This window comes from Oncorhynchus keta, chromosome 1 (assembly GCF_023373465.1).
Source record: "Oncorhynchus keta strain PuntledgeMale-10-30-2019 chromosome 1, Oket_V2, whole genome shotgun sequence".
Lineage (NCBI taxonomy): Eukaryota > Metazoa > Chordata > Actinopteri > Salmoniformes > Salmonidae > Oncorhynchus > Oncorhynchus keta.
The window spans coordinates 86,991,167-87,000,315 of NC_068421.1; the positions used below are offsets into that span (position 1 = coordinate 86,991,167).

Consider the following 9,149-nt stretch of genomic DNA (forward strand, 5'->3'; position numbering starts at 1 on the left):
TTGAAAATGTCAGTGAAGACACCTGCCAGGATGCTCACAGCAAAACAAAACAAACCTGCCACACAATCATAATAGAGAACATGTATATTTATTAGTTGAACTTAGTTTTTAACTATTTTCAAAGGTTTGAATGTGGTTTGAAATTAAGAACCATATTCAATACCAATCAAAAGTTTGGACACACACTACTCATTCAATGGTTTTTCTTTATTTTTACTATTTTCTACATCGTAGAATAATAGTAAAGACATTAAAACTATGAAATAACATATGTGGAATAATGTAGTAACCAAAAAAGTGATACAAAAATGAAAATATATTTTAGATTCTTCAAGGTAGCCACGCTTTGCCTTTATGACAGCTTTGTACACTCTTATTCTCTCAACCAGCTTCATGAGGAATGATTTTATTAACAGTCTTGAAGGAATTCCCACATATGCTGGACACTTGTTGGCTGCTTTTCCTTCACTCTGTGGTCCATCTCAATTGGGTTGAGGTTGGGTGTTTGTGGAGGCCAAGCCATCTGATGCAACACTCCATCACTCTCCTGGTCAAATAGCCCTTACACAGCCTGGAGGTGTGTTTGTCCTGTTGAAAAACAAATGATAGTCGCAGTAAGTGCAAACCAGACGGGATGGTGTATCGCTGCAGAATGCTGTGGTAGCTACGCTGTTTAAGCGCATCTTGAATTCTAAATAAATCACAGACAGTGTCATCAGCAAAGCACCATCACACCTCCTCCTCCATGTTTCACGGTGGGAACCACACATGCGGACATCATCCGTTCACCTACTCTGTGTCTCACAAAGACACGGCGATTGGAACCAAAAATCTCAAATTTGGATGCATCAGACCAAAGGACAGATTTCCACCTATCTAATGTCCATTGCTCTTGTTTCTTGGCCCAATCAAGTCTCTTCTTATTATTGGCGTCTTGTAGTTGTGGTTTCTTTGCAGCAATTCGACTATGAAGGCCTGATTCATGCAGTCTCCTCTGAACAGTTAATGTGTCATGCCCTGACCTTAGAGAGCCTTTTTAGGTCTCTCTTTTGGTTTGGTCAGGGTGGGATTTGGGTGGGCATTCTATGTTCTTTATTTCTTTGTTTATGGCCGAGTGTGGTTCCCAATCAGAGGCAGCTGTCTATCGTTGTCTATGATTGGGGATCATACTTAGGCAGTCCTTTTCCCTCCTTCTGTGTGGGATCTTGTTTTTTGTTTGTGTGCAGGTAGTTTGCAAAACGAAGCTGTTCGGTCGTTGTATTCTTTATTGTTTTGTCTTTTCTAAAGTTTCATTTTGTTAATAAATTATGTGGAACTCAAAGAACGCTGTGCCTTGGTCTCATCCTTCCGACGACACCCGTTACAGAAGATCCCACCACAAAAAGACCAATCAGCGTTTCCTGGAGGAATGGATATGGGAGGAGATACTGGAAGGCAAGAGACCCTGGGCACAGGCTGGTGAATATCGCCGTCCTAAGGAGGAGCTGGAAGCAGCAAAGCCGGAACGGCGACACTACGAGGAGTTGGCTGAACGAGGTGTGCACGAGAGGCAGCCCCAGAATTTTTTTTGGGGGGGGCACACGGGGAGATTGGCGGAGTCAGGTGATAGACCTGAGCCAACTTCCCGTGCTTGCTGTGGGGAGAGAGTGACCGGGCAGGCACCGTGTTATGTGGTAAAGCGCGCTGTGTCTCCAGTGCGCACTCATAGCCCGGTGCGCTATATTCCAGCACCCCGCATCGGCCGGGCTAGAGTGGGCATCCAGCCTGGATGGATGGTGCCGGCTCAGCGCTCCTGGCCTCCAGTGCATTTCTTAGGCCCAGGTTATCCTGCGCCAGCTCTACGCACGGTGTCCCCGGTTCGCCAGCACAGCCCAATGCGGCCTGTTCCAGCTCCCCGCAATTGCCGGTCTACAGGGGGTATCCAGCCAGGACGAGTTGTGCTAGCTCTGAGCTCGCGACCTCCAGTGCGCCTCCACGGTCCAGTGTATCCGGCGCCGGCTCTGCGCAAGGTGTCTCCAATGCGCCTGCACAGCCCAGTGCGACCTGTGTAAGCGCCTCGAACGTGCAGGGCTGAAGTGGGTATCCAGCCAGGATGGGTTGTGCCTGCTCCACGAACGAAGCCTCCAGTGATGATCAATGGCACGAAGCCTCCAGTGATGATCCATGGCACAAAGCCTCCAGTGATGATCCATGGCACGAAGCCTCCTGTGATGATCCATGGCACGAAGCCTCCAGTGATGATCCATGGCACGAAGCCTCCAGTGATGATCCATGGCACGAAGCCTCCAGTGATGATCCATGGCACGAAGCCTCCAGTGATGATCCATGGCACGAAGCCTCCAGAGACGGTCCCCGGTCCGGAGCCTCCAGCGACGGTCTCCGGTCCGGAGCCCCCAGCAATGGTCTCCGGTCCAGGGCCCTCAGTGACGGTCCCCGGTCCGGGGACCGCGGCGACAGGCGACGGTCCCCGGCCGGAGTCCTCACTTTTGGGGGGGACTGATTTGGGTGGGCATTCTATGTTCTTTATTTCTTTGTTTCTGGCCGAGTGTGGTTCCCAATCAGAGGCAGCTGTAATTTATCTTCTTTATCTTCTGTATACCACTCCTACCTTGTGGCTCAAATGCATTAAGTGGTAAAGAAATTCCACAAATGAACTTTTAACAAGGCACACCTGTTAAAAGGGGCGGCAGGGTAGCCTTGTGTTTAGAGCGTTGGACTAGTAACCGGAAGGTTGCAAGTTCAAACCCCCAAGCTGAGAAGTTACAAATCTGTCGTTCTGCCCCTGAACAGGCAGTTAACCCACTGTTCCTAGGCAGTCATTGAAAATAAGAATTTGTTCTTAACTGACTTGCCTGGTTAAATAAAGGTCAAATTAAAAAAAATTGAAATGCATTCCAGTTGATGCAAGCTGGTTGAGATAATGCCAAGAGTGTGCAATGTTATCATCAAGGCAAAGGGTAGCTACTTTGAAGAATCAAAATTTTGGAATATATTTTGATTCGTTTTTATATTTTTTGCGGTACTACATGATTCCATATGTGACATTTCATCGTTTTGATGTCTTCACTATTATTCTACAATGTAGAAAATAGTAAAAATAAAGAGAAGCCCTTGAATAAGTATATGAGTTCAAACTTGACTGGAGCTGTGTGTATATACACTCCTGAGCTGAGTGTCATTACTTGCAGATAACTTGTTTCCTTCGCCACCTTAAAGATTCCCCTCACAGCAGATCAAAAGTACTGCTACAGCAGAGGACACTTTTCAAGTTGTGATGGAGGTGAATGAGGTTTCCTTGGCAGCACTTTGTCTCCCCAGAGAGAGGCTGAGAGCCAGTGGTGACATCACATGGGCTCAGTCAGGGAGAGGTGTGCTGACAACAGCTGAACAAGCCCAGCCAGCAGCCTCAGCTTGAATCAGTCTCAGACCCACTATAAGCACTATTCACTTTCTCCTGCACACGCACACGCACGCACACCTAATCCTATCCTACAGCCATAGGTTAAATTCCAACCCTCCCCCTCCTTGAAGTGTGTACTCGTTCACCCTCTGTGATTAATTAAAGGTTTGCAGTTTTACAATTTTGTTTCACCTTTATTTAACCAGGTAGGCCAGTTGAGAACAAGTTCTCATTTACAACTGTGACCTGGCATTGATGTACCGTACATAGAGTCTTGTCTATCATATACCCAATGCTTTTTTAAATCTTCTAGGGAATGTGAACCTGCACTTTAGTGGAGAATTGGAATGTTACTTTAGACTGCCTGTAGCATAATCAAGCAACGCAGCTCCCCTCCTCTCTCTCCAGCAGCAACACCAGATCTCAGTGGCCCCCAAAAGGTTCAGTGGGGCTTCACATATGAGCCTTGACAAGAGCCGTATGAATATTTCAGCTATGTCTCGTTCTGGCACGTGGCAGGTGCTGATGGCTGTGCTGCTGGCATTTTCTGATTAAGACTTCCTGCAGCGGAAGACATACCCTGATCTGAACACAGATGCACTACCTCAAAGTTTCACAAATTCTGTCCTCGGGACCCCTGACACTACAAAGCAGATTCAAATTATCAAAGCTTGATGATGTTTTGAACCAGCTGTGCACCCCTTGGGGTCCGAAGGACCGAGTTTGAGAAACCTTTTCTACCGACTCCAGAAGAATCCTTTTTCAAATCATGCGAGAAAAATATTGCATTTTATTTGGAATGGCAAACCAGATCAAGTTGAATCGGTATATTTATATAACGAACATGAGTTTGGAGGGTTAAAAATATGAACTATTAAGGCATTAAACCTCTCTCTTAAAGCCTTCATTATACCAAAATGATATCGAAATCCAAACTGGTTTTCCAGCAGGCTACTAAGAGAGGCACATCCAATGTTCAAAAGGGGGCTTTTTGTTGTTATACATCTTCTGATGAATTGACAATGGAACCCTTTTAAATGATCCACCCCTTTTAAATGATCCCCCCTTTTAAATGATCCCCCTCTTTTAAATGATCCCCCTCTTTTAAATGATCCCCCTTTTAAATGATCCCCCCTTTTAAATGATCCCCCCCTTTTAAATGATCCCCCCTTTTAAATGATCCCCCTCTTTTAAATGATCCCCCCCTTTTAAATGACCCCCCCTTTTAAATGATCCCCCCCTTTTAAATGATCCCCCCCTTTTAAATGATCCCCCTCTTTTAAATGATCCCCCTTTTAAATGATCCCCCTTTTAAATGATCCCCCCTTTTAAATGATCCCCCTTTTAAATGATCCCCCCCTTTTAAATGATCCCCCCTTTTAAATGATCCCCCCTTTTAAATGATCCCCCCCCTTTTAAATGAAGCCACATAGATTTGGTTACAAGTCCAATGCCATCCTCCAGAAGAGGCTAAACAAATATTAGAGCAAATTATAAGGCTAAAAAAATATAAGTAAGGTATATTGTTTCTGAATTGTAAATAAAGACTGTAAAATTATGTAACACAAGCAATTAACAAAGGTCTATAGAGAGGTATGTTTAATGCAAAAGTATAACCAACTCATTGCAGTTCAGCCACAAAAATGGAAGAGGCAATTACTCAAAAGAGAAAGGAATGTATTGGTTTGCCTGCTTCCAATGAAAAACCATGCATGGATTAAAATGACTAGTATAAATCATTAAATGTTTCAGTTTAACTCAAGTTTGAGAGTTTTGGGAACTAAGATAATTGGGAACAGATTTTTGATGTCCCAATACTGTAGCATTGGGTTTATGAACTGATATACAAAACAACAATTGATGCATCAATTCATTATTTTCAATTTAAACTATATATTATATATTATATAAAATTCTCACAACAGAAATAATTCTCAATATATGGGGCATTGAACAGTAAGCCCTGTGCAGACTGCCACAAGGAAACAGATAATCTTTTTTGATACTGTCCTTCAGTGGTTCACTTTTACAATTTAGTAGTCACTTTTCCAGAGTGACTGCATAGATTTTTGTTTGGGTCTCCTCATGTGAATTGAACCCACAACCCTGGCATTGCAAGCTCTATTCTCTTCCAACTGAGCCACACAGGACAACGCATGGTATTTTGGAGTCAGGTCCAGGAGTGGTTGTGAAGTCATAACGTCTGTGTTCAGATGGACTGACAAACAGCACTGTTAGGAGATCTGAAAAACCTTGATCAATTAATGGGAAATATGATTATACTCTTAGGTAAAATATACATTTTTAGGGCAATCTTGGTAGAATTGGTACAAATAGAGAGGTTCACGACCCTCGTAAGAATCCACAGTTAAATAAAAGGATGTATTGCAAAAGGAAATTGTAAAATGGTAGTGTAGTATGAAAGATGGGTTAGTCTGTGGACATCTAAGGGTTGGAATTAAGATCAGAGTGTACTGTATATGTGCTCGAAGATAAATGTTAGTTTACTCCAATCAGGGGAGGGGTGGTAGGGTTAGGGAAAAAATAGGGGGAATGTATTGTGACCAGAATGAGCTAATGTATTCTAGAACTCGTCTAGGTTTTTTTAAACTGGTTTGTGCCTGGTTTAATGGAATGGAATATGAGAATGGTGTCATAAGAGCTAAGTCACATGGTGTTCTGATAACGAACTGATAAACTGTAACAAACTCTCTCACTCATGACTAACGCACCGTATGACCTTGACGAATGTGAGGCAGTGGGATTGTGTATCTTGCTCTGTTCATTGCTCCAGAGTAGGAATGACATAATTTTTTCTGTGTTCAAATTGTGTTTGCTGAAAGGGTCCAGAGGGTCAGAGAGATAAATATTATAGTGCAAGAGGTGCTGCCAGGTCATATAGATTTTTCTCAATTGTATAGTACCTTATGTCAACTTTGAACCCAAAATATCTGACAGGTGGAAGTTTTACATAGGACTCTAGGCCATTGAAGCACTGTACCATTAAAGTTAATAGACCCAAACTGAAAACATTGTGTCCACTTCACTGAGCCAAAGTCTTGTCGAAAACGATTGATTTTAGACAAAATAACCATTTACCATTTTGTAGACATAATAATCAATCAATAAAATAAATGATTGAACATTACAGTTCATCCTATCCTATTTTCCGCCCTGGTGATTCAATCAACAGCGACACAATTCGAATGTGTCTGTTAACTGACTAGTGAAACTGAGTCTGTGGCGCAATGGTGTCTGTTGCTCCATCAACGTGGTCATTAATTTAACAGTGTCCATTTTAATGGTGTAGCTGTTAAACCATTATGGCTGTCACAGAAGTCTCAGACTCTTCTTCCGTCCACTTTTATATTTCGTGAAATATTTCAGATATTTTATTCATATTTTTACTATTTAATAAGTAAAGCTCTATCTTCTATAGTCCTAAAAGTCGTGTCAAAAGTCAGTGTGACTGAGTGTCCTGATGACAGTATGATGACAGATACCAGTTTGTTCCTGAATCGAGTGTTCCTCTTTCATAGCTGGTTCTTTGTTATGGAACCTCCCTTCCTTTCCACTGAACTAAATATTATAGTTCCAAGCAAGGCTGGTCTTTCAGGTTTCTGTTTAAATAAAATCATCCTCACCATGCACATTCCTTATTTTCTTCAGTGCTCAGTTGGAAGGAACGGTCTTCCAAGCTCATACATCTCTAAGCTCACAATCAATTTGTATGCCTAATAATGACTGTATTAACATTTACCAAGCATCTCACTTACCAGTGAAGCTGGAGTGGAGTGTGCATTCCTCACTGCCTGAGTGACTGAGAGGTGAATGGGTTTTTACAGAGGAACTAAAAGTGGAACTGTGATTGGGGGAGGGGGGTGCCAAGACCTCCCCTTATCCCCCTGACCTGAGATACTGTGTAGACTATCAGCCTGCTACACTAGTCCTCCATTTACCCAGAGTCAGAACTTATATGGTCTTTCCCAGGTATTGGGTAAAGTTTATTGACAAATCTATAGATGACTTAGGACATAGTAATAGTCCATTGTGATTGGTAGCAGGGGTCCGAGTGGACGTGAGCAGCATGAGAAGCCCAGTAGTCATGTGAGTAGCATGGGGACACAGGCTACAGATAAACAATCCCTGATGTGTCTGTTGATACTATAACTACTGTGACCTGAGGGGTATAGAACAAAGCAGGATCAAGGAGTTAGCCAGATAACTAGCCTAAATATCGTGATGTAACTTTACATTTTCTCGAAAGATAAGCTTGAAATGGGCATTCTCTAATTGACTCAACAACCAAAAACACATATAAGTTTTGCTTTCTTAATGAACCGGAAAATCCACAATTATTTCTGGCTATGTATCAAAGTTAGCTTGCTAAATTATTGATCCGAAGGGGTATTCCACATTTGTTGTGTTACAGCCTGAATTCCAAATTGATTAAAAAAAAATCTCACCCAATAACCCGTAATGATTAAGGAATTCTTGTTGTTGTTGAGAAATATGCACATTTATTGTGAATGAAATACAGAAATATCTCATTTACATTAGTTTTCACACCCCTGAGTTAATACATGTTAAAATCCCCTTTAGCAGCGATTACAGCTGTAAGTCTTTCTGGGTGAGTCTCTAAGAGCTTTGCACACTTGGATTGTACAATATTTGCCCATTTATTATTTTCTAAATTCTTCAAGCGCTGTCAAATTGGTTGTTGATCATTGCTAGACAGCCATTTTCAAGTCTTGCCATGAATTTTCAAGCAGATGTAGGTTAACTTGGAAAGCAACTCCAGTGTAGATTTGGCTTTGTAATTTAGGTTGACCCGCTGAAAGGTGAATTAATTTCCCAGTATCTGGTGGAGAGCAGACTGAAGCAGGTTTTCCTCTAAGATATTGCCTGTGCTTAGCTCCATTCCATTTTTTTGAATCCTGAAATACTCCCTAGTTCGTAACGATTACAAGCATACCCGTAAGATGATGCAGCCACCACTATGCTTGAAAATGTTGAGAGTGGTACTCAGTAATGTATTGGATTTGCCCCAAACTTAACGCTTCATATGCAGGACATAAAATGTATTGCTTTGCCACAGTTTTTGCAGTATTATTTTAGTGCCTTGTTGCAGGATGCATGTTTTGGAATATTTCTTTCTGTACTGGCTACCTTCTTTTCACTCTGTCAATTAGATTAATATTGTGGAGGAACTACAATGTTGCTGATCCATCCTCAGTTTTCTCCTATCACAGCCATTAAACTCTGTAACTGTTTTAAAGTCACTATTGGCCTCATCATGATGAAATCCCTGAGAGGTTTCCTTCCTCTCCGGTAACTGAGGTAGGAAGGACGCCTGTATCTCTGTAGTGACTGGGTTTATTGATACACCATCCAAAGTGTTATTAATAACTTCACCATATTCAAAGGGATATTCAGTGTCAACTTTTGTTTTGAACCCTGTTCTATGCGAGACATTGGAAAACCTCCCTGGTATTTGTGGTTAAATCTGTGTCTGGAATTCACTGCTCGACTAAGGGACCGTATAAGTAATTGTATGCATGGGGTACAGAGATTAGGTATTAATTTAAAAATCATGTTAAACAATTCTATTGCACACAGAGTGAGTCTATGAAACGTATTATGTGACTTGTTAAGGACATCTTTTCTCCTGAACTTATTTAGGCTTGCCATAACAAAGGGTTCTTAAATAAGCATTTTACTACACTCTCAATAACATCTGCTAAACATG

General features: G+C 42.0%; 1 protein-coding gene across 1 annotated transcript in view; it reads right to left on the bottom strand.

Annotated features, from left to right (window-relative positions):
* Positions 1–7,196, bottom strand: part of ivns1abpa (influenza virus NS1A binding protein a) — a 51,665-nt gene extending 44,469 nt beyond the window's left edge. Inside the window, exon 1 of the mRNA XM_052463774.1 lies at positions 7,177–7,196. The gene's annotated coding sequence lies outside the window, so the exon portion shown is untranslated. The remainder of the gene's footprint in view (positions 1–7,176) is intronic.
* Between the last annotated feature and the right edge of the window lie 1,953 nt (positions 7,197–9,149).